At 43.0% G+C, this 27,395-nt stretch overlaps 1 protein-coding gene across 4 annotated transcripts in view; it reads right to left on the minus strand.

Moving 5' to 3' along the window:
- Positions 1-27,395, minus strand: part of FAM110B (family with sequence similarity 110 member B) — a 444,727-nt gene that overhangs the window by 370,283 nt on the left and 47,049 nt on the right. The window lies entirely within an intron of this gene.

Below are 27,395 nucleotides of genomic sequence, written 5' to 3' on the forward strand. Positions count from 1 at the left end.
AGGCCCGAGCCGAAGGCGAGGGACTTTAACAAGGCTATTAGGGGAAGAAAAGCATATACATCTAGTGGCTGAATTGTACAACGTGAAACCAGAAAGCCTGAAATTAATCCTATTGTGTGGAACGAATACACCTTTTGAATTTTGAAGAGACATTATCATGTCAACCTAGTTACTTACTTTTTAAAAACTTCAATTAACCTTTAAATAAAGGCTTACCTGTATATTTAATGTCTTTTTGATGTTAGTGCTGGGTTCTGTGACTGTTGATCAGGGGGCCGCATGTAAAGGTCAAGTCGGCCGCATGCGGCCTCCAGGCCGTACTTTAAGCATCACTGATCTAGAGTCACGAATCATCTAAACACAATATGCCTACATAAAAACAACATTCAGATTCAAGGTCGGCAGCAAAAAGAAGAGAAAGCCATCAAAAACAAGTATGACAACCACCCCATTTTATTGATTAACACCAAGCCGAAAATCTTCATCAAACTCCAGGCCAAGATATTTGGAAGATGTCCCCTCACTAATACACCCAGATCAGAATGGCTGCGTACCAGACCAGAGCAAAAGAGAATGCTTTTAGAAAGCTCGAGATGACTTTAGCACAGACGCACAACTATCTGTGTCACAATGGTCTGAAGGTAGTCAATTCTGAGAAGATTTTCAACACTATTTGGACATTTCTCTTTCAGGTTCTGCAGTAGAAGAATTTTAGCCCATGCTTCCAGTTTTACATGAAAAGCCAATAACACCGGAACCAAGCTTAAGTAATAGCGAACGGTGTCCTATCACCGCACTCTTCAGGATTAAGCGGATACAAAGCAGTGCTGTCCCTCTAGTGGCTACTTTCCGCTCTTGAAATGGGGTAATTGGCGGCCTGGATCCCATGTGACGCCCAACTAGGTGTCTACCCCATGGGATGGAAAATATGTTTGTAATATGCTGGTATGGCTGTGTCTCATCGCCGAAATAAAGTTGTATCTGATCTGAGCACTAGCCAGCTCTCTATGTCAAAGATATGCAACTTTTGTTGGTGAACCACTAGTGCACAGAAACCAGAATATTGGAAGTGATCAAACTATATGGAGAGGCCTTGGGACTAAAGATCAACTGGGGAAAATTCATGATCCTTTTGGCCTTAAAGTGGCAATCAAAATTAAACAGAAAAACTCCAAAAAGAACTTGAGGGGGGGTGGTGGGGAGTTGTTTACTGCAGAACGTCTTGGGTAGAATAGCCCTATTTCAAATGATCTTACTTTCCAAGCTCCAATACATTTTGCAAAACCTTTCATTTGAATTTTCACAGAGCAGGTTCAACAAACTAACTTATTACTAGGATTCAATACAGTCCCTTAGAAGCAAACGCGAGCCACTTGTCCAATGCAGGGATCTCCAGATTACACAGCTAATAATAGCCAATGCACTAGATTTGCTTACAGAACCGAGCACAAAATGGGCTGAAAAAAGACGTGGGTCCTTTAGCTGATAAGAACTGAAGGGACGCTGGGATGGCCTGAAGACTGCAATATCAACCAAAATACAATTAATACATGTACATTATCTGCATACAACATACCTCACCCCAGAACTGTTAATGGTGTATTGGGCACTTTCCACACACCCATGTGCATTAGGCGCTGTAGCGTTATAAACTAATACTAAGAATCAACACTATGATTTCTGCTTCAGATGTTTGAGTAACCTGTTGATCCCCCTTCCAGGACTACACTCCTGTGGATTCTGGACAACATTGGACAGGGCCCCTCAGGAGACAGAATCTTAGGGGGCATCAGCACTCTATTGCCAAAAAGAGACAACACCAATGTTCTAGAAGTCAGTCACAGCTCCGCAATAAGAGTATAGTTAAGAGCAATGGGCAATTGTTCCAGGATTGAAGAACCAGTTTATCTGGCCATAGGGTGTCCATATAAATGTAAGAATGTCTGGGGTCAGGGTGGAACAACCTCAATATTTCTAATAGATACATTATGTTAAAATCTGTAGCTGTGGCTATGTGGATGAGATGTATTTTACACCGTTATGTAACATTGTATCTATTGCTGTCCCTGTCATGCATGACTCTACACAAAGGTTTTAAACTCAGTTTTTAAAAAAATAAAGAAAAAATACCAGGTTCACCCGCGGATGGGCCTCATCCCATGTGGTGGGTCAATGTTTGGTACCTCAAAGATGAATCCTACACACAGGCCTTAGAAGGTGACATACAAACTTATTTCCAGACTAACAAGGGCACTGTCCGCTCATTCGGCACATTACGGGCTGACAGCAAGGCCACCATTAGAGGTCATGTCAGAAGCCGGATTAGAGTGCTGGAACCCTTATCAGTTGACGAAGTAGGAGCAGCCATTTTGGCTGTGGCTTGTGGGAAGACTACTGGCCCTTATGGGTCTCCCACTGAATACTATGCCAACCCTAAAGATACCCGGATACCCGACTCCTCGCTGATATAGACACAGGCACTATCTTGTTTCTTCCGAATACACAGACTCCATCGCCGTTCTGTGTGGACTATGGTCCGATCTCTCTCCTTAATGGAGAGGTCAAGATTTAAGCTACCATTCTGGCTCCCAGACCCAAACAGGTCCACCACATTCTTGTGCACCCTGACCAGTGCGGCTTAATGCCAGCTAGAAGTAGACAGCACAGCCTTCAATGTCTTTACGTTGCTCTAGCTTACTGTCTTGGGCTCCCACTCCGCCCAGCCTTGCTCCTGACCAACTTTGAGAAAGCCTTTGGCACAGTGGCCTGGATTTCCCTGTAACACATGTTAGTAAAAGCTGACTTTGGCCCCAGTTTCTGCAGGTTTGTCTGCGTACTTTACACTAACCCCATGGCGCGAGTTCAGATCAAAGGTGTGCTCTCTGATGCCTTCCCTGTTCGGCAGGGGACCCGACAAGGATGTCCTCTGTCTCCCCTCCTTTTTGCTCTGGCGATTGAGCCACTCATGTGTCTAATCCAAGGTGGCACTAGGAAACAGGGATAACAGGGGGATGGGGGACACTTTACGCAGACAATGTCCTCCTTTTCCTGCCAGACCCTGATGTGAGTGGTCCACCATGCCAGCAGCTCCTTCAGCGTTTTGGAAACGCTTTGGGCCTACATGTTAACCCGGCTAAATTGGTCTTAGTACCTTTGGCCCAAACTCAAGAGTATACAGACTGGCAGGATAACATCCCCATATGCCGCCTCAGCTTCTGATATCTGGGAATAATGGTGGGGTGCCACCCTGAACTCACCTGGTCTCTTAACCTCGGTCCAGTGGAGCGGAAAGCTAAAAAGGACCTATAAAAATGGCAGTCCCTACCGTTAAATGTGATGGGTAGGATCGCTTTATACAAAATGAAGATGTTGCTGAGATTCTTTTATGTTTTTCAGAACCTCCCAATACTCCTACCTCGTCAATGGTGTCGCGATATGGATAGGTTGGCATCATTGTTCCTCTGGCATAATTCTAGGCCTCACCTAGCTGTCCCTCACTGCCAATGCGCTCCATACGATGGAGGTCTAGGGTTGACAAACCTTTACCTATACTACCTCGCATCCCACCTTTTGGTGTTTAATGACTGGCTGAATTGACACTCCTGGGATTTCTTGACATTATGCATATCATATACAGACTCCCCAGAATATTGTGGCATAAATTTGCAAATTTTGCGGCACAAAAATGGAAATTATGAGCATTATTGCAGCACTTTATTTTACTTGAAATCGTTCCTTTTCAGCCTTAAATCATGGAAACTGTTTTAGCAGAGTTTTCCAATTTGAAATATACATGTTTAAACTGTCTGAGAGTGTTTGCTTGCTATATTCTCCTTTGTGGCAACATTCTGGATCATAGGTTAAGCCAAGCACAACAGCCCAACTAGCCATCCTGATTTCTATGGCACTGTGCTGACTTGGGGCAAGCGGTTCCAAGCCCCAGAGGGAAAGAGGTGGCCTGTGGTGTCTTGGTGCATGTGCTTGCTGCAGACTCCTCAGAGGGATTCCTGGCATTGGGCGTGGGGGTGATTGAGGATGGAAGAGGGGCAGATGGAAGGGACCCTTTGGAATGAAAGATCGGCCTATGGACGTCTGGTGCATGCAGGGCACATCTAAAGGCTCCTCAGAGGGAAGCCTGGCGTCGGGAGTTGGCTGTTGATGGTGGCAGTAGGGGGTAGGTGGAACTGTCACTTGTAAGAGAAGGGACCCTTGACATGTAATTGCATTGATACAGTGCTTACTACCCTGACAAGGTGTCAAGTTGTTTTTCGGTGAGTAGCACACTATTCCAGAACCCAAAAAGGATTAGTGGTGAATTAGTATAGGGAAATATGAAATTAATTTGAGCTGTGGACATGTGAGTCTGTTAGTTGGATTGATAAGGATAGTGGAGGAATAGAAGAGGAGGGAAGGGTCTAAAAAGTATTTATTTGGAGATCATAGCAGTAAGAGGAGATTTGGGATGAGTAAAGGCGATATAGAGGGGGATGGGTTTCTAGGAGTGGCTTAGGGAGAAAGAGGAGGTATCTGATTAGTCTAGGAGGGATACATGAGGGAAGGGTTTAGAAAGGCTTGTTTTTATGGCATTAAAACGTGTATAGCAGTAGTTGAAAAAAACACAACACAGTACCTGTTGAGCTTGAAAAACATCCGTTTTATTTTGATGAAAGACAAGGGCAAGCTCCTAACAAGTTTTGCCCATGTAACTCATCTTGCTAATGTGCCATCCTTAACTGATCACATTCTGCCAAACTCCTGCAACAAGATCAAAGTCTCGGCAAATAAACATCATGCACCTAAATATTACATGGCATTCTGTAAGGACGTGCATGATTCGCAGTTCTCATTTAAAAATGGGATGCCCAAAAACAAATACAATAGAACGCGCAAGAAACATTGGCAGCCACCTTTGAAAAAAGCCTAACAACCCTATTGAACAGGATTAATATCACAATTTGAGAAAATGTTACCCTTCTAACAGCGACTTACAAACTGCTAATGTATCACACACAAACCAACACATCAACAGATTAAATACAACAATGGCAAGCAAAAGAGTGTAACCACCGTAGTCAACCTTGAATTGTGGCAGAATTACAATTACTGCGCTGATCTGTACACGACTTAAGAGGCCATGCACTCGCACAAATATGAAATTCATATACTGCCCTGGGAAACGCAAACTCCTAAAATTCCAAAATAGAAAGATGGATTTCCTCACCGATAAGTCCGATGCAGGAAAGAGATAACCACTTTTACTGCAAAAGTTTATATTTTCACAAAAGCACTGCTTGCTTCTTTCTAAAATCATCACGCCCCTCTGAAACTTGTCCCCACTGCTCTTACCTGCACAGGCCCCGGCTGAATCACAGAACACAATCCTCCCTCTTCTGCCCCAAAATCTCCCTCCTAAATGTGCACCCATCCATCCTTCAGTCCCACAGCTTTATTCTGGCAGCTCTCAGCTAAAATGACTCGTAAAGTTACTCACATGTATTTTGGTGCTTACTTGAGGTTTGCCAGTATCAACCAATTGAAACTCAGTCGTATTATCGCCCTTGGAAGGATGAAAGAGTGAGTTGGCACAACTCGAACTAAAATCTGGTCACATACAGACCTGTTTCTCCTGAACTGGCCTAACCTGTGACCTGCTCGGTCCCAGTATACACATTGGTAGGCGAGAGGAAGTTCAGGCTGCCACGATCCAAGGGGAAGCACTAGACTAGACTCGGTTTTACACATCTTACAAGGGTGTTTGTGCCGCCTTTGAAGACATGTTTTGCGTGCCGAAGAGAACCTTTCTTGGATGCCGGTAGCTCACATTGTTGATGTGATGCATTGGTTTTAGCTATGTTGGCTGTGCGGTTTTTTTAACAGCTAACATGGTATGTCAGGAGAGCGATGGATGCCCCTAAGTGCACAAATATTTACATATTACTGGAGCACGCGGACCTCATTGAAACCAGAACGAGTGGATTTATAAGCGAGTCACACTTTGCCCAGAACGGAAATCCGCCTGCCACAGAGATGTGTGCAGGCTGCTGCAGTCGATCTTTGGGTCTGACTCGCCTTTCATCTTTTCAATTGTGCGCATTAAATACAGTGCTGCATAGCTGCAAGACTGACGTGAGTGCTATACTGAAAGCACATTGTCGTTTGTGATTGCTGTAATGCGGCAATACAAAAGTGTGTGCTCTGAGCCCAGGGCCTCAACTCGCTAGATTGGTGTTTAGTCCCGCCCATGTCGCAACAGCCGAACTGGAATGAGTTTGCGCTCTCAGGAGTCTTCCTTTATCAGGTAAAAGTCTCGCTGGAGCCATGAGCTGTCCTGGCACCTCTAATCCATAAAGCTTGTTCAATTACTCACCACCTCTAAATTAGCTAGCACAGCACCACCTAGTGACGTGTGTGCATACAGCCAATCAGATGTCACTATTTTGTTTGCAGCCAAAAACAAAAATCGCAGTCATCGCTTTATTCAGCTGATTTCACAATTATTTTGCGAATCGCGAAATCCTGGAGGGTCTGACCATACGGATCCACAGTCTCTGCTGCTAGGTCGCTCAGAGGTATTTTTGGCCTGGAGGGTTGTGCATCAACACATTAAGTGGATTAACAAAACTCACACTCCTCACCCACATTTGTGGCACGGTACGTGGTTGAAGGAAGCGGCCGCACTGGCAGGTCTCAGGACATGGGACCTCAACAGCATATTGCAACTAGAAGACATATGGTCTGGAACCCACTTAAGCTCCTTTCAGGAGCTTCAAGTCTCCTACACACTCACCTTTTCTCAATTAGACAAATACATATAACTACTCCATGCATTACATGTTCACTTATCCTGTGACGCCTCTCTTCCTGAATTCAGTACCCCGGAGGCCAAACTCCTCATGGGCGTGCTGGGCAAGGGAGGCATCGCACAGATTTACTGCAGCCTTATAATCAATGCCCCTGGTACGCTGGATCACCTTAGAGCACGCTGGGAGAACTGGCTGGGCCCCCTTGAAGATGAATGCAAAAACAACAATTGACGGACAGAATGCAGAACAATGTCATACATTCACCCCAGTACAGAGATCTGGGCCTAAATCCATCGTTTTTTTGCTCACCATGCCATTTCAGTTTGAACCCAGCCATATGCAAATCAGTCTTGACCCTGTGCCCCATGGGAACAGTCCAGCCCGAACTGCCAAGCCAGGTCCTCCCTGGACTGAAAACAAGCATCCTAGGACCGGTTTCGGGCTTTCAGCCCTCGTCAGCCAGGATAGCTTGATTCCAGTGGCATGGAGAGCACGGGACTCACGTCTGAGCATACCCTTCCCACTCGGGGTGACAAATGCAAAAACAACATCACCACCCCATTTGTACCCCTTGAAGATGAAGGCTGGTGGGATGCCGTGATAGTGTCTCGCATCATATCTCCTCCTTGCTCTACCTGATCAAAACTTATTATCTCTACTGTACCTATCTCACCCTGACCAGGTTACACTGGGTAGACCTTCTTCCTGCTCCCACTTGTCCCCGCTGTTCCAAAAGCGCTGCTGATTTCTACTACATGATATGGTTATGCCCGGCGATCCATAAATTCTGGACGGCCATCACCAGGCAACTTGTTGAGGTTTTGAGCTGGGAGGTGCAACTCTCCCCAGTCAAGATGCTGCTTGGGGTTATGGAGGGTTCCGATGGCTCTTGAGCAGATTGGGTGTTTTGGGATATGGCTACCATGGTGGCTAAACACAACATAGCAGCCCAATGGAAAAATCCAGCTTCCCCTCACAGTTTCGCAGTGACGGTGGGGAGTGGACTGGTGCGCACAACAGGAGAAGCCTGTGTATTTGGTCCCGGGGGTGTCCATCGAAACACGAACGCATATGGGGGAAGTAGCTGGGCCAATGGCACAGAGCCTTGAACGGTAGTGTATTTCAGGCCTCTATGACAGGGTCTCCTATATGGCTGCTCGCTTTGCAATATTGTCTTCATTAATGCATCTGCCCTACAGTATACTTGCCATGTATCTTTTTGTGTCATCTGAGTGGTGTATTCTCACAGTGTTAAAACTCAATAAAGTTGGTTATCAAAAAGAAAAAACACTAAGTAAAAACAAATAAATGCAAAAAATAAGACCCAGGCAGAAAAAACAAATAAATGCAAAAAATAAGACCCAGGCAGAGGACTATCACTGGGACACTGTGGGTAAGTCAGATACTAATCAGGGAATTGCAGACCCCAAAAGCCAAAGAAAAAAAAGTCAAGCGAATGATAATTTCAATAAAATAAATTGTCTTGCTTTGTGGTGAATGCAGCATACATGTGCAATGCCAAATCTAAAATCACCTAATCCAGACATTTGCTGCTTATATGAAGATCCTAAAATGAAAATATGCAGTGTCCTATAATGACCATTCAAACAACTTTAAAACAGCCATTACTACATATTCAAATTTATCCAATGCATTTCTAATCATCCATCCAGAGAGACTGGAAAGAAATTTACTCCTCTGGTGAAATGTTTTTGTTTATGAATGTCCTTAATTTCGAATTACTTATCATTTCTGTCTTTGGGTGAATGGAAATAAATTATATAAACACAGATACATTTGTGGTGGTGAGATTAAACAAGAGGTGATGAACTGAGAGAGGCCAAAAGAGATGAGGAGAAGGGAAAATGTACTGGCTTCTAACCGCGTAGGAGATGACTAGCAATATAGAAACAGAAAATTAGGTTTGTAGCTATAGCTTCTATCGGTGGTGGAAGAAGTAGATTTGGATTCAATGTTCCAGCGTTTTATCATTCCGAATTTCAGTAAGCATCCGATTGTTGTATCACCCACAAAGGAGGGAAAGGAGTTAAGAAAACCAAAGTTAGAAGACAGGAAGGGTATACCGTGCAGCGATAGAGAAGGAATGGGATTGGAAGAAGAAAGGAGTTTAGTGTCTTTGTGTTTCAGCAGAACCTGTTCCCTAGCATCTCTCAGGGTCTATCCCAGAGCTTCCCAAACTTTGACAATCACACCCACCTAATTTTGATGGACATGAGGCAGGAGCATTTCTTTTTTATGTAAGAGCAATTGTTTGTAAACGTCACAAACTTGGCCACACCATTCAATGTCAGACTGCGGCATAGATATGGACATGCCCATAAATGTAGCAGATAGTGAGCTGCACAGGAGCCTGAAGCTCGAACACTTTTCAAAGGGGGCTGCTGCCATGTGGCATCCGTTCACTAAAATCACAAGGCTTCTGAAATATCTTAGAGCTGACACTAGTGATTTCAGTAAATTTGAAAAAACGCTTCTGCAGCACAGTATGAGGTAAGGCAGTTTCATAAAGTGCAAGCACGGCCCTAGTGCATTGGAATGCTTTTCATGAGCACTGCAACAGATTACATTACACAAGGTCAGACTCATTTCATTTCAAGTACTGAGGATTAAGGATCTGCTCAGAATCAAAGGATGTGGAGCCTACGCGGAAACTCAAACCTGGTTCCCCAGATCCAAAGTCGGGAGCTCTGGCCATCAGGTCCCATCCATATTTCTCGATTTATGTATGAAAGTCATACACAAGTGGTATGGTTGTGTATGCTCATGAATACTGAGCACATTCTCCGTTGAAATGGCTTTGTGAAGTAGAAGAAACAGCAACAACAAATACTCAAAGGTTCACCCAGAGTATTGCTTGGGAATACTAGCAAGGGTTTGTTTAAAAACTAGACTTTGGGACGCCACCTTTGAACTGGTGCTCATACAGGGTTAATAATTTCAAATATTACTCACATACAGACCAGGACTTTCGTGACCCACCACAAATTGTCTTGCAACCCACCAGCGGGTCCTGATCCACAGTTTGGTAAATGCTTGTCTATCGACACTGTAACTTCTACACTTCCTCTGACATATGTCTTACTTGTTTCAAAAGTACTCCAGTATTAGAGCAGCTATACTGTATTTTTTCAAAGTAGTATTTTAGCAACTGGTCACTGCTTGGACAATTATTTAAAGACTAGCTCCACTTCCTTTTACTGCATGGTCTCATTTTTCATCTTGCAAGGGCAGCTTTTGCTTGTATCACTTGGCTGAACCATCAGTGTTCGAGTTCAACTTTCGACAGAAATATCATGTTCTCTTTAAAATTAGGCTTCTTACAATTTGTTGTCTCCCAATATCCCAGGACATAAATCTTGTTTAGCATTACACTCAGTCTCTCTATGGAGGTCGAAGATCTTCATAAGTGAATTTGTAGGTGACTGGCATAAAGGAAGAGTGTGGCGGGCTCCCAATCTCACATGGTGCAGTACTGAAGTGAGAAGAGCTAAGCACATACAATCAGATTTCAATACAGAGGACTGTGGTGTGGGTACGATAATAGAAGGTTATGGGGTAGTGCACATTTATTACTCTGTCACGTGGGGTTAATTAATTGAGCAAGTATCCACACAGATTATTCAGCAATAATCCACTTAGTTCACACAAACTCCCAATACTGGTCATCTTCATAGTGACTGAGCATCACAAGGCTTTTTCACAAAAGTCTTAAAGTGGGAGGAGATGTTCCTGACAAGTTCCTACAAAGTTCCAGCCATCAACTCTGGAAGAGTCTGAATTAATAAACTATCATGACTTCAACAGCAAAATACTGTATACACTTTAGGCAAATGAAAGGTTTGTTCTACTGTGGGCTGGTTTGTGAGCTAGAACAGGATTTGAGGGAGGGGAGAGACACATGATCACAAAGCTTTCCACCATCTACAAAAGCCTAAAACATCCTTCTGAGACCTGGATTACATTAGAATGAAAACGTGAGAGTTAGGTACGGGTTGGGTGTTTTATTCAGTACCTACTAGCAAATGTAAGTCTAGTGTGCCTTATCAATTCATAAAGAGCCACACTTTTCTCCCAAATTTTCTAAAGAAAATGATCAATTCCACCTACTTAGGAACGGTGAGGTGTCCTCTCTACTAACTCGAATCGTTACCCAAGGATTTTTCCCAAGGCCTGTGGCTGCCTTTTCCAACTGGTCCACGAGGATAAAGTGAACCTGCTGTTCCTGTGGAACTTTCCTAGCCTGCTTCGAGAGCCCAGAAGATGCTGGAACAGTACAGGATTCACCCTGCAAGCAACTCAGTTGATTAGTGTGTACTGGATTTGGCTTTGAACTGGTTTATGGAGACCTTCCGTCAACTAAAAAAGACTAGACTGGAGCCATCGGATCCCATATTGAAGACGCAAGGAGTATCCTCAATGCAGTAGTGCTCCAAGAAACATGCTTTGTACTAGACTGTGTAAACATCCTCCATCTGAAGACCATAAATAAACTACAGGTGTTATAACTTTGGCAGGCTCAACAATGACATACTGCTGCTCAGGGGGTTTTTGGTTCCCAAAATCAATGCTCCAGTGGTACCTTGCAGAGAGTTAATCTGACCTTTTGGAACTCTTGCTGGGTTCCTGTACATGAAGAGTTCATCGACATAAAACCAACCAGGACAAAGGCATCATGTAAGTAAGATGACCTTGCATCGAGACCACACTATTACAATCCACCTGAGCTTTCTGTCACCAAGTTAGGGACTACCATGTGATTGCCCCATCAGTACAGACGACCACAGTAGCCATCCCTAAACACAGCTTTCATGTTTGCTCCACAGGATATACTTCCTCCTCAGAAAACATCTAACCACTGAAATTTGATTCTTTGGCAGGGCCAATATTTCTGTACTTGAACCTCCTGTGTGTAAAAACAATACCTAGTGAAAACAAGAAAATGTTTAGCACATAACATTAATATGCTGCACAAACCTTTCTAGACTTGGCGTGTTAATTTTCACTGCACTTTCTGAAGCAGATATTGTTCCTACCGGTGCTCACCTCTAAGCCCACACCGGGCATCAGTACTGCTTGCCATTGGATGCTTTCGCCTTGGCGGATAGGTTTAGATGTGAGGCAAGAGAAGAGCCGCAACATGTGAGTGCAAAGAGAGGTGTATGTGACAGAGTGCCTGGAGTGTTACCTGATAAAGGCCATAAATCCAAAGGGGGCAGAGTCAGGTAAACAAGTGAATCCTATGCACACACCTGCCAATAAGAGATGAGGCACAGAGTTGGTGATGAGATGGTAACACAAAAGGTTGTGAGGAAAGTTCCCCGATGGTCTCCCCAATTCAGTAACCCAAATGCATGTCAACTCTTCACGGGAGTGACCCTATTTCCAGCCACACCAATCCTTCGATGGTCAAATGGTGTGATTTACTGGGGTGTTTGGATATGTTGGATTACCAAGTCAGCTTCCTAAGGGTCTGTTGCAGTTGGCTGCGGCAGATTCACTGCCCTTTTACTGAAGCACTCTTCAGTCATGTGAGTTTTTTGGTCATGAATCTACACTTGGTTCCCCGATTTGAGCTACATTAAAACGGTTTCCCTACTTATACATGGATGGTAGGATGTATGCACTCATGGATATGATGTGCACGTCTCCTCGTAAAAGTGGTGATTTCATATTTAACACTCTAGCTTTGAAAGTACTTCATCTAGAAGTGGTATCCAGAGGATAGTAAAGATGTCATCACATCAATACTTTATAGCTGTTAAAAGAACAGTCAGTATAAATTCTCTGTTGAGCAAATTCTACTATTAGTAAATTATTCTCAGATGTACTATTGTGATTTGACCCTAAAAAAATGACAGAGATTGATTTTGAAAGCTTCTGCTGCTAATTGGATTGAGGTGCCGATGCTACATGCTGCACGTCCGTGTTCGCGCCCGCGTTAACAGAGGAGGAGGAAGTCAAGCGAAGAAGAGCTGAGGGCCAAGCGCTACACACTATGTGGGGTTCTTGAACTGCATGAAAAGCTTGAGCCTGTGACTCGCGGATGCAGAATAGGCCCACTCGGCCCACCATGCAACTTCGGGCTTTTACTCTTGCTCCAGCACATTGACGAGAAGAACACTGCGCTGGTGGTTTCTGCACCTACAGCAGGACTAGCATTTGGCTGGCGTTTGGTGTCTGTTGCCCGCACACCTCGATGCTCCATTCTCCCACTCTATCAGCCTTCCGAGCGGCATCTAGATTCCAGAAGTGGATGCGGGAAGCTAACAAGCAAGCTGACACCAAGTATGACCCAAATGTCATTACCACCAGGCAACTGCAGTGGGAGACAGTGTTCTAAATTGTTGTGCTACAGCCATAGCCCCCAGCATCAGTGTAGATTAGTGGAAAAGTGTACAATGTGTAAAGGTCGTGTAAAAACAGAGTGGAGAGCCCGTTTTGTATTGGTCACCAAACTTGTGCTGCCATCTACCCCATGGAGAAGCAGAGGAAAAAGAAGATTTCATTGTTTAGTTCAGTTATCTCCCTCCTGTACACATTCCTATACTTCCTCTGTATCTGCTCGCATATATCATGCCAGCAAAAAGATTAAGATAGGGGAGATTAATCTCTTCAAGGAACAATACATCACATTTGGGTATTTTAAAGAATAAATCAATGATTCAGACTTATTTTGTTAAGTCTGGGTAAGAGCACCTTAAGACGAAAGCTGATCAACAATTTGAACCTCCAACCAGCCACCCTTAACCGCAACGACCTCAACAAGGCAGCAAACATCAGCCAGACCATTACCACCTGGTCTCCTCTCACTGCCCTTATAACCTCAGGCATCATGTCTTTCATCCATTCTGGAACTCCAGCCCCACCACCTGTACAACCTCGCAACAAACAGTAGACGTCAGACTCCTTCTAAAAAAAAGCCTGCGCAGAACCAAACGATCTTAAAGATTCTCTCTGATCTCTCTGCTCCCCTACCCTGTCAAAGTACTCGAAAAGCCATTAACCAGCAGCTCACTGAATTCCTACAACATAACCACCTACTAGATGCCTCACAATCAGAATTCCAAATAAACCACAGCTGATTACCGCTACAGACTACATCTGGACACTCCTCGACCGTGGAGAAATGGTGGCCCTGATCCTTATCGACCTTTACGCTGCCTTCAACACCATCTCCTACAGCACCTTCATCAACAGACTCTACAACACAGGCATACAGCAAGATGCCCACAAGTGGATCACCTCCTTTCTTACAGAACGTACACAGAGCATCTGACTGCCTCCCTTCACCTCCGCACCCAAAGACATCTGATCGCAGTACCGCAAGGTCCATTTCTCAGCCCCACCCTGTTCAACATCTACATGACCCCCTCGCAAACGGCATCAGATGCCACAGACTAAACAATCTCCTACGCAGACGAAACTCAATTGATCCTCTTGCTCACCGAGGACCCCTTCAACACCATAATCAACTTCTGCAACACCATGACCAACGTAAGCGAATGGATGAGAGACAACTGCCACCAGCTCTACTCTGACAAAACTGAGGTTCTTATCTTTGGGAACAACACCTCCACATGGGACCGCAACTGGTGGCCTGCAGAACTCGGACCCACAACCACACCAACTGACCATGCACGTATCCCCGGCATCACTCTTGACAGCCAAGTAACCATGAAACAACATGTCAACACAGATGCCTCCTCCTGCTTTCACACACTTTGCATGTTCCACAGAATCTTCAGATGGATCCCTACCAACACCAGAAAGACTGTAACGGAGGCTCTCGTCACCAGTCGCCTTGACTATGGTAATGCCCTCTACACCAGCATCTCCAACCACTCCTCAGAAGACTGCAAACCATACAGAAAGCTGCAGCCAGACTCATCCTAGACTTCCCCAAACAAACCCACATCGTCCCCACCGGAGAGACCTCCATTGGCTCCCCATCCAGAAGAGATGCTGGTTCAAGATCCTCATGGACGCCTTCAAAGCCCTCCATGACCTAGGACCTGCCTACCTCAACCAGCGACTGAACTTTCACCAACCCTCTAGACACCTGTGCTCCTACTCACTCTTGCACACAACCCCCGCATCCGTCCTACCCGCAGCGGTGGCTGCTCCTTCTCCTATATTACTGCCAAAACCTGGAACGTACTCCCCCCTCCAGCTCCGTCAATCCCCCTCGCAGGCAGACTTCAGAGAGAGACTCAAGACCTGGCTGTTCGACACAGACAGGGCACCCAGATACCCCTAGGGGTGACAGTGTTGAGCTTTACAAATGCGGTTTGATTGATTGATCTGTTACCTATGGAATAGTTTGAAAATAAAATCACAAATAAAACACTACTGGATGTCCCCTTGGCAGGCCTGAAGGTTAATCTTCATGCCTCTTCAGGTAGTAGTAAAATCACTTCTGATACTTCTTTGCACTTTATCAATAACAATCCAGGCGCAGTTGTTAAAGAGCATTTAATCCAAAGCTCATTGGTTTTAGATGAACCGGTGTCTCCACAGGTGAAAAGCAAGATAATTTAAAAGGGGAACTATCACAGAGATTCTTCCTTCATGATAGCGTATACTGTTCCAGAGATATCGCAGTTGAAGGATGGGTTAAGTAAAAGTAGCTCAGAAATAGTTGTACCGTTTACACAGAGAAAGAGATTGTCAATGGAATGTTTCTATAGTACACCTAGTATTAACATCGTGTCAGGACTAAATCTTTCTGCAGCATCTGAATTACCGCTGCATCCATCAGCAAATCTCTGTGGTGACTACATCTGTTCCTCCAAAATTCTTCAATGCCATGAGAGAATTCGGTCATCCACCTTTAAATTGCTTTTAAAAATTACTGATAGCTCGGATCCTATTTTGGACATTTAATCAGTAATTCTGAAAGAGCAACAATTAAATATGAGGTAGTCGACATATCAGCTGGCAAGCAGTTTACTCAAGTTAATTCTACTCAAAAGAACGATTTTGGTCTTCAAGTAGGTTACCCCATATCGAAATTACCGGTAATTCCACAAAAATTGAAGCTGGAGGTAGACCTAACTACATTGGATCTTCTCTTTAAAAAGAAGGACTCCCCTCACCAAGTTTCACCAAAGGCTGCTTCAGGCAAATATAATCCCTCTGCATTACAATCCATGAGAGCTTACTTTTTCTAATTTTTAAAACTTAAGGAAAAAGGAAAGGGGCTAATGTAAGGCCACCATCTCCAGCCATAACTCCCCCAAAAAAGAAAGGCTGGAAAAAAGCTAAAGGAAAGCTAAGAAGACTACGCAAATGAGGGGCTAGAAAACTCAAATTCTCTGAGGAAACTCTTCCCACTTGGTCTTCAACTGACCCTGTGGAAAGGGTGAAGTCCACTATAGGGTTTGAGAATACACAGTTAGGGGTTGTTTCTGGGACTCCTCGTGGTTTAAGCAGTTTAAATAGGGCTATACCATCAGAGTTAGTAACTAAAAAAAGATATTATCTTAGATAATGAGGCGGAAAAGATGTCCCTTGATTCCAAGATCTTTGTACCACGGATTTATTCCAAATTGGACTTGAAAGACTCAAAAAAGGTAGTAATAGCCCTATCAATGGCTCCAAACCCATGTTTAATGCCATTTGTGCTTCGTATATCTTATGGAAAAGTGGATAAATAGCCCTCAAGATCTCCAAATTTACCAGTCTAAAATGCAAAAGAGAATGGAGGTAATTACAAATTTGGCCTTTATTGTCTTATTTGAGAACGATTTTTCCTTTCTGAACCGATTCCTTTTGTTGAATCTCTTAGCCCAGGCAGACCAACTTAAGTTGGTAAGGAGCAGTGATTTGGATCTGGTGGAATTGTTAGTCACTCGATTGGCAAAGCAAACAAGGTTTACATTTAAATCACCAATTATTGTAAATTTGATGTTGAATAACAGTGAATTTTTTATGTCTCAAGGAATCAACACCATTCCCTCCCCTCTAAATAACAAGGTTTTGCCAGTGGGGGAGGGGAGGGGGTGTGATCTACCTTTGCTATGTCCTATTGAGGAATGTTCCATTTCACAGAAAGAGTTGGCTATCAATGCAAAATTAACATTAATATCTTTAACAGCTAGTTCTAGGGTAGTTGTGGGAAGGAGTTGAAAGGAGTGTTATATTGATCTGCATTTAGCAGAAATGGTACAAACTGCATGGGTAATGGTTTGGTTACCTCTCTCGCTTATAACTATTGCAATCGCTGGAACTGTTGAACTTATCAGATGAGGAGACTGGAATTCGCGAACTCAGTATTGGATCATTGCATTGTTAGAAATGTTCCCAGTGTGATAAATCAATGCAATATGTAACTGTAATCTTAATGTGATATTCAATAAAAATATTTTCCAAAAAAAAAACCAGCTAGTTCTAGGGTGGTTTCTTGCATTGATCATAAATTGGGCTTCATATCTAAAAGTGATGATGTATCCCAATGGTCTTGGCTTGCTAGTTGGCTAAATACTGGAGAAATGGTGACACCAAAAGTGTAGAAGTGGGGTGTTTAGCAGCATTGTCCCATTCTTAAAATGGTATCATGGAATATAGCGGTTTCCAGGAAAAATTTGGGGAAAATTCTGAATTTGGACTTATTTAGTCCCGCAGTAATTTGCTTGCAAGAAACGTTGGCTCCTACCGCCTTTGAGGGTGAAAAGTTCTACGTAATTAGTTGTACTGTCTCTAGTCAAAGAGAGGTCATACTAGTGGTGGTATAGCCACACTATTATCTTAAGGAAAGATAAGTGTGGTAATAGGACTTAAACTCTTGGTAAAGAGAACTCTATGTATTAAACATTATAGTTGCTACGCCAATGACGCACCTGGCAATAGAAAATCTGGTAGTCTGGTAAACCTGGGGACAAGAATCAATATTCATTCGAAGAGTTGTTCAATTTCCGCAGAAACAATGCTCAACTCTGTCTGTGCGAGTTGCACAGGCTAGTTTTATTTCATCCATAATCATGGAGGTTAAGAGACTTATGCAAAATGTTTACGCTCTATCTTAAACTATCACAAAACATACTGTAGCAACACATATCACCAACTTTCATCACAATTTGTGCATCGACACGACCATGAAGCAGCCATATTTGTTGTGTGGAGAGCACATAACCCTTATCACGCCTGTAGTGGCCAATCAAATTTTCAAGTATTCATTTAAAGCTCAAGATCCCTTCCTTGCCCGGGCCATCAAGGTGCCCCAGCCCTAAAGTATATCTGTAATAGAATCCACTGCTAAACCTTGGCCACGTCCTTTCTGCACTTTGGTTGAAGTACAGGTAAAATGTGGAGTAACTGGTAAAGGGCAAATGCGCTGTTTAACAGCAGTATTAACTTGGGACTCGTCAGACACAGAGATTAAAAAAGGAACCTCTTAATTTCTGACATTATTCACTGATGAGGAAAAGTTTTATTGTATAAAAATATTAATTACAATAAAGGAACCATTATAAAATCCATAAGTATTAAATCCCTCTTCTTAATGAATTTCATAATATAGCACTAAATTATTTTTATTTAAAACGGTGAAAAAGTAGATCTAAAAACTTTGACAATTTCCCAATAAATTAGGCGTCTGTGGCAGAGAAACAGTAGGCAATAGCATCCCGGATAGCTTTGCAGTTGGAAATAATAAAACAGGCTTCAAATATTTCCTTAAGTCAAGTAAAATTGGATAAGGAGTTGTGCCAACAGAAAGAGGTACATTGGCACTCTTCAAATAGTATTAGCACGCTTAAGAAGTGCTTTAAATGGTATTTCCTTCAACTTTTCATTAAACAAAGCCAGTTCATGTTTTGAGTTTTACGAGGATAGTCCGTGATTTTAGAATACTTAGAGCCGATACATATACAACTTAAATCTAGGTTTGATCCGCAGGCACACTACAGTTCTTAATGAACTGCCACCGAAAAAAAAAACTGGAGTGTTAGAGAAGAAGGTGAAGAGAGTAGAAACGGACATAAAAAATCCACAAAAGATTATTCAAGCTAAACAACTCCACTTCGCTCACCTCTCTGGAAGGACAAATATACATGAAAGCACTTCCAACTATTCACCCCCTACTTTCAAGTCCTTTTTATCAGGATCATGTGAACAATTGTGGCAAAGGTCACAGACTCATCCAGTGAAATCACTGCTGGTTTGTGTCTTTTAGCTTTCAAATATAAGGGTATCCCCAAAATGTCCCCTGAAGAGGTTCTGGTGTCCTAAATTCGGATAGACAATCAGCCAGCATGTTATGTTCAGATTTGGCTTGGAGCATAGGCCTAACCTCCATTTGCAATATTTGTGCGTCTCATATTTGATAAGGGCTATAGTTGTCCAGAGTGATCGCAGATGAAGTCATGACACATTTTGATTCACAAGAAGTAGCATAATTCCATATTGCAAAGACTGATATATTAGCAGACAAAGCAAGACAGCTAGCACATCAAAGCATGGTTTTAACGGAGAGGATTAGGGTCAGCTGACAAAGTCACTTTTAAGATACGTGACTAGTCACATTAAGCATTACTTTGTAGAATCCTCTGTATTCGCCCCGTTCCAAAAGTACCACATGCCTGTATATCCTCCTATTTCCTTTTTTACCAATTAGTATGAAACATAAGCTGCTCATGAAGCCTTCTAGCCGGCCCCTTGGTTGGATTGACGCACCTGCCTCTCTCTGGGTCCTCAGCTGTACCGTGGCATAGGCTGATCAGGGGACAGTGACTCCTCTCTGCCACTGTGCCATAAACATAGCCATCCCTGCCCACCGCTCTTGTATTACCCCCGTCACTAGAGCTTCCTGGCTGCAATTCTGCCCCCACCAGAGGACTACTCTCCTCCTTGGATTCAGCAAGTAAGCTGCAACTAACCGAAAACCTTTTTAACAGGACAACAACTATGTTATGCACTCAGAACTCTAAAGCACCCACAATAAAGTGGGACCTCACTCGCAATGCAGCTACCACTACTGGTGCCTCATGAACTTCTTAATATTGCGAAAACAACAATAGTTCATGCAAGGCCAATAGGTCCTAAAAAAGAACTATTAACTAAAGAGCGCCTCTGGCATAAGGCACTATACTAGATAAATGCCGGAAGGGACAGAGGTAGACAATGAAAAAAAGGTTCATTTATTTATCAATATTTTCATAACAAGTGGATTATAGATCCAGTGCTCACAAAGAAGTGAAAAGGAACGTGATGTAGTGAGTGAAGGAAATATTTTAAAACATACATTGCATTGACAACATGAGAAAAAACTCCTAAAGACAATTTTTAAACAATAATGGAGTTTCAGTTGTACAAGAGGTCGACGGCGTTTTGATCTCACAAAATTGAGATCTTCATCAGGACAAGGGAGTGAGCATGTGGAATCTTGAAGATGAAGACAATGCAAAGTTCAAGTTTCATGAAGTGATCCCGGAAATAATGCTCACTCAAAATGTAGAACAACATATTAATTTCCTCAGTAAGAATTTAATTGACAGCTATTGTAGAATAAACCAGAAAGGCAGGCTAGGAGAATGAAACTTATTTGAATTATATGTAAAAGCTACATGTAGAGAGAAAGTGAATCACACAAGAAAGAAAATAGTGCCTTGAAGTGCTAAGTGCCTAAGGAGTAGAAGGCTATAGCACCAAAGTAATTGCAAGTAAAGAACTGTGGATGAATCACGCACCAGCCGGGTGAAAATTGGTAATGCTAGTAGAATGTGAAACACTCATCACTTGGCATACCTGTTGGTTACGGATCTAATCGTGGTCGGGCGTGGTAGTGAGATAAGTAAGGCCCAAAAGGCAGGTCCTAATGAGGAAGACAAGGTTTTACCCAAGGGGAAGGGACATGCGTAAATGAAATCCTGAAGGTAGTTAGCGGCACTTACTAGTGAAAATCAGTCTAGAGCCACGAGGAAGAAGTCCAGGGGCTCTGGGGACCAGGTTGCTGGAGCAAGTAGGAGACACATGGATATGAGGAATAATGGGAACGCCGAGGGCTCTGTATACTAAGCAGTTCCCGCACCGCAAGGTCGGTATATCAATCACAGCTGAGTCGGTGTAATGCTCACCGCATAGTCGGTGTATCAAAATACAACTGGGGGAACAAAAACAATAAGTTACATGGGGGAGGGGGCGCAAGGGATTCGAGGGGTATAGAGATTCGGGGGCCTTACTTATGTGAGACCGCTTAGTCGGTCGGATCGTGGAGACGGTCAGCCGCTCTGTCAGGCGCCGGTAGGAAATGTTTCGACCGCAAGGAGTACAAACCTGAACTTCGCTAGAGGTCCGAATGTGGGGCTTGTGAACAAACACTAGACCACAAAATCAGGGAATCAACAGAGCATGCGCATTGGTGCTGTCAGGAGATCGAGAGTCGTTAACCAAGTGCTAGTCAGTCAATAAGAACCAGCGAGATTACTGGGGAAAAAATTTGTAAAATCCTCAGAAGAGAATGGAGGCAGGGGGAGAGACAGATGTAGAGGAGTAAAAACATATGAAAACATAGACAGGGAGAATGAATCAAAGGATTCAGGAGTCATCCAAACCAATGCAACAGAAAGTACTGCATGTATAGATTAGAATGTGAGAAAAACGACACAGTGAATTGAAACGCATAAAACAGTTGCTGAGGAAGTGTTCTTTTTAAGTAGAACGTGTCTAGTTCTAGGACATTCAAGATGTGATGAGGAATATATACATATTGAAAAATCTGTTACCTAAAAATAAGTGAATTCAAGGAATTGCGATCCACTCATCCAGAGTGTTTAAATCATGATTGATAGATGGCAATTAAAAATTCATTTGCATTCAAGTCTGTTCAAGATCCGTTGGTTGTCACCACCTCTGCGTTGTGGGCGTAAGATGTCAATTATTTGCCAGGTGAAATCATTTTCAGAATGTTCTTTCTCTAAGAAGTGTTCCACCAGAGGGGCTATGATCACTTTGCAGCGGATTCTGCTCGTGTGTTGGCATATTCTTGCTTTGATTTTCTGAACAGTTTGGCCTATGTATAGGAAGTTACATGGACGACGAATACAGTAAATAACATTACTTGAATTTCAATTAGAGAAGAAATCAAGCGCGTTTCACATTGCCACATTCAAATACTTTGGTATTGTTGGTGGAGACACAAGCAAAGCAATTGCTGCATTTAAAGAGGCCCTGAACTGGGGGAAGACCAACGTAAGTGATCTGGGCCAATAGGATTTTACACATTTTTTTTCCCAGTAATCTCGCTGGTTCTTATTGACAGACTGGCACTTGGTCAATGACTCTCAATCTCCTGCCAGCACCAATGCGCATGCTCTGCGGATTCCCTGATTTTGCGGTCTAGTGTTTGTTCACGTTCCCCACATCCGGACCTTTATCTAAGTTCTGGTTTGTACTCCTTGCGGTGGAAACTTTTCCTACCGGCGCCTGACGGAACGGCTGCCTGTCTCCACGATCCGACTAAATCAGCGGTCTCACATAAGTAAGTCCTCCGAATCTCTATACCCCTCCTAGCATTACCACTTTTCACCCGGAAGAGCCACCGATGCGTGATTCATCCACGATTCTTTACTTGCGATTACCTTGGTGCTTTAGCCTTCCACTCCTTAGGCACTTAGCCCTTCAAGGCATTATTCTCTTTCTTGTGTGATTCACTCTCACTACAAGTATTTTTTATATAGAATTTAAATAAGTTGCATTCTTCTAGCCTGGCTTTCTGGTTTATTCTACAATAGCAGTCAATTTATTTCCTAGCACTTCAAGGCACTATTCGCTTTCTTATGTGAGATTCACTCTCTCTACATGTATTTTTTATATAGAATTCAAATAAGTCGCATTCTCCTAGCCTGGCTTTCTGGTTTATTCTACAATAGCTGTTAATTAATTTCCTACTGAGGAAATGAGTATGTTGTTCTACATTATGAGTGAGCATTATTTCCGGGACCACTTCATGAAACTTGAACTTTGCATTGTCTTTATCTTATAGATTCCACATGCTCACAACCTTGTCCTGATGAAGATCTCAAACGCCATCGACCTCTTGTACAACTAAAACGCCTTTAATGTTAAAATTTGTCTTTAGGAGTTTTTGCTCATGTTGTCAATGAGATATATGATTTTACATATTTCCTTCACTCACCACATCACGTTCCTTTTAGTTTTTTTGTGAGCACTGGATCTATAATCCACTTGTTATGAAAATATTGATAAATAAATGAACATTTTTTTTAATGTCTACCTGTGTCCCTTCCGGCATTTATCTTGTAAAGTGCCTTATGCTAGAGGCTAATTGATTAATATTCTCTTTAGTTAATATTTTTTTTTAGGACCTATTGGCCTTGCATGAACTATTGTTGTACTTGCGATATTATTTATCACCCCAGGTTCAAATATTGGGGCACCCCTGTTTTGTAATACATTCCATGAACGTCTTAAGGCCCCAACACAGTAGGCCTGTGTGGATTCCCTCTGGAAGGCTTCTCCTGCATCTCCATTCTTGCACCAAGATACACACTAATGATAGAAGGGACCTGCACCGAGCAACATTTTTCACCCCCATGCTATTACCAATGCAGCTCTACATAATATAGGTAACTAATGTAGTTCAGGGCAACAAACCAAGACCAACATTTCTGAGCTACCACAACAGGAATCACCAGGCCCTTCTGTCACACCCGCCTGGATTCGAACAACGCAGAGAAACCCTTGATGAGGACACAAGGGTAACAGATGGTCCTGTTGATGCTCCTAGAGGAGGCTGTGCTTGAACCATTAAAGGGTCCTCTAATCAGACTATGCACAGTGAGCACTGTGGACATGGGAGCTGGCGCAGGGCCCGACCATACACCAGGACCTCTGCACGGAGCATGTTGTGCAAGGCAGAAGCCATGCAAAACTGGTACACTAGCACAGGAACTGCCAGAGGGCCCGGCTGAAGGCCAGGCCCTGTGCCCAGAGACTGCTTTGTAATGTCGAAGGCCAGGTGTGCAGATAGGCACTGGTCCAAGGCCAGACCCTGCATCCCGAGCCAACTGCACATGAGCAGGTGGCTATTTGCAGCCACTTTGGTGGTCATCATGCACAGTGAGCTCAGAGGCACCGGGCCGGTAAGTGATGCAGCAGTAATGTCATCAATGTCATCTGTGACATCCAGGATTAAATTTGTAAATAATTGAGTGTAGTTGTCCGAAGCTCTGCTCAGATGCCCACTGTCGGTGCTATTACTAGTCAGCATGCCAAATACCAATGCTGCGCAGTTCTGAATCCATCTCAAGCCACTTCAATCTACTAATAGACACTCCCTGTCCCTTTTATGTCACTCTTGCAGGCTCCTGTCTTCTCCCGTTTTTCCCGTCTGTCTCATTCCCTTTCTTTCCTCTTTGTTAATTTTTCATTCTCTTGCACTCGGGAATTGTCTGATGAGGAATAATTAGTGCTGGTCCCCAAACATTAGTAGGGGTAAGCCTCAGCAGCACCCGCCGGCTCAAATTAAGTACTGGTGACATCATGTGATGTCAGGCGCAGTGTACTTACCGGGGCAAGTTATGGTTAGCCATAACTGACGAAATCAGTGGTTTGTCAACTGAAAATCTCGACCATAGCGTCACTTTTAATGTTTTTTCAGTGAATTTATTAGTATATAAGCAATGCATGTTATACTGGAAGTGGTGTGAGTAATATGGCTCCCCAGTGATCCTACAGGAAACTGCATATTATTTGTATGCAAAAATATTTTCCAGGGAGAAAAAGAAAATAGGAGTTTTAAGTGTCATTGCTTTTACATTGTTCTAAGGAATTCTTATTTTTTTTTGTTAATCTGTTTTTATTGAATTTTCACATAAGTACATCATGATGATTACATATATGTGCACTGTTGGGCGTTTCAGTTTTTACAGTTCGGGTTGCATGTAGATGCTTACATAATGTCAGTACATGTCACACAGCAGCATAGGACAAATGTCAATATGTGCATTTCCAGTGCATTTCCAATACTTTGGTAAGGGATGGAGAGAGGGATGGAGAGAGGGGGGCTCATATGGGTATGGTAGTCCATCCCTATCTCGCAGTCTTAAGTGTCCATTGGAACGTGGATATAGGAGGATGTTGGCCTCAGCATGCGTGCGTACGTGTGACCATGCTGAGTCCTTGGTTGCACTGGCGCGAGTGTACAGTTAGGTGGCAGTAAGAGATTCACAGATAATCAGGCAAATAATATGTGCAATAAAACATATAAAACAGTTATATAACCGGTAATCCCCCCACAGTTGCATAGACAGCGTTTTATGTGGTCCAGACGATGTACACGTACAAGCCGCTTCTCCGTTTCCAAGATGCGCATACGTGTGTTATGTGAACCAGTATTTGCTTGCCTTGAAGAGTGTGGCCTGGTGCATACGCTGCAACAATCGATACATGCACTAGTGGTCTGTAGCCTGGGCGTCGGTTAGATCTACAGGCGGCATGTCTGCATTATGCTGCAGCTCAGTGAATTGTTCTAAGGAATTCTTGGAGTAAAATCCTAGGTGCTCCTCTTTCAAAATACACATATCCAGGACTTCTACCATCGTTCTGTGCCAAAATCCCTTACATCAAGGGGGTGAAGATTATTGAGGACAATGCACGTTTTCCACTCCACCACATCATAGTGGCGTGGAGGTGGGGCACCTATTTGTTTAGCATAAGTACCAGTACAGGTGCAGAGGAATTTGGCCCCCAACAGATATTCAGACAGAAATCTGACATTTTACCCGGGAGCCAAATTCATTAAAATATATCTAGTTTAACTTCAGGTGTAAACAGCCATTTCACGTGAGTGATAAAATCCCTTTATTCCAGATAGCTGGATTATGCACATTAGAACTTTTTGGAAAAGTTTTCTTTTTTAGTGTACTTACACAAATATCAGACATGATAAAACATTTTATGACAGAGTGCAAATAGAAGGACTAACACAACTTATTGTGCTGAGAACTAACTGTAGGATCGCAAAGTATGCTGATCAGTTTGGGATCACGTGGCTATTCTTTTCTCTTTTAAAAGAATTAGTTTGTAGTAATCAGTGGAAGTGCACTGTCAGCAAATACAGTCACTTCCCAGTGTCATCATGATGACTGTGAGGTGATGAAATACATCTCAGAGAGAGATCTGCAATCCACAGAATAAATCTGTCAGTCTCAGGTCTACGGTTGCTAAAATGAACCTTTTAAAGGAGAAATAACTATGATGTGGTTTGCCCATCTTTAATAATGATAAATGGGAATGTGAAAAAAAGTCAAAAATTGAAATTGGCTTAATAAGATAAGGCTATACAGTTTAATACAAGTCCAGAAGTTAAAGAAACTATTAGTATACTAAAAAGAACTTAGAATTGCAGATGCAAGGAACATGTAGGGTGACACTAAAATCTTGACATAGCCACCCCACACCACCCGGCTTAATACGAGACATCCTTAATTCCAAGGGGCAATAGTAAAGAAATACAAAATACTAGGAAGTGCAGGGTGCAGAGGACACAAGCACTTGTTTACAGGGGGGCAAGACTGGTTGCTCTAAGGTCAATTATGTCACACTAATAGTTTGCTACAGGAACATTCTTACAAGGTCCTGGAACTGAACATACGCTCCTGAAATTAATGGACGATAATGCAAAACATAAGAAAGAAATATTTTATTTAATAACGGCTGAGTAGTTACAGAAACTATGTGTGAACAAGGGGATGTCGAGTGGTATCAAATGGAGTATGCTAAACAGGACAAAGATGAAAACACATAGGATTAAAATCCGAAAGAAGAACACGGCAGGATACCAAAACAGACAAAGACAGCAGTACTATTTAATTTTCAGCAAACACGATTTTAAGGCTATTTCTGAGCGATGACTCTTCAGAATGGATTATTCACAATGATGCTAATTGTGAGCGACATTTTAAACTTGGGTCTGTATTCTTCTAAGGCGAGTCGTTGCTTTGTGATCTTGACTAGCATATTTACCTAGCGCTGGTGAAATACTGAGGGCTTGGCAGCGCTGTTTTCTTCCCATACTACACTAGGAAAGGGCTTACTGGCCTGGCACCGAGTCTTGGGCTGTACATCCATCCGCGTAAAGCGCTGTGGCATGACGATGTATTTACCGTGGCATTTTGAACTTGATAAGCAAATATATTAAGGCAGAATGCCCTTCAGGGAAGCATATTTACTCTGGAATAAAGATGCAGGGCAGCAAATTTATCTCGGCACATTAATGCCAGGCAGCCGTGGGAGAAATGTAATTTGTGCTGCAGCAAGTAAATAACCCGCTCTTGGAGCCGCATCTCCTAAAAGAATAACTAATCAGCTGTCGTAAATGTACACTTAATTAACCTATTTCGGTATACTAAAGTAAAGAATGTGTACGAAAAGTAAGACTGTGTTACCTGCTAACAACTCCTTAGATTTGACGGACTCTTTCGATCGTTTGCCTTAAGTTTGAAAGTTTATTAATTGTTTTTGCTGAAAAATACTTGAATCCTAAATTTCATGTCACATGAAGCGTCCTGATGTTAAAACCAGCTTTCTGGGACATGAGTTTAAAATGCTGGC

Source organism: Triturus cristatus, chromosome 5_1, assembly GCF_964204655.1.
Source record: "Triturus cristatus chromosome 5_1, aTriCri1.1, whole genome shotgun sequence".
Lineage (NCBI taxonomy): Eukaryota > Metazoa > Chordata > Amphibia > Caudata > Salamandridae > Triturus > Triturus cristatus.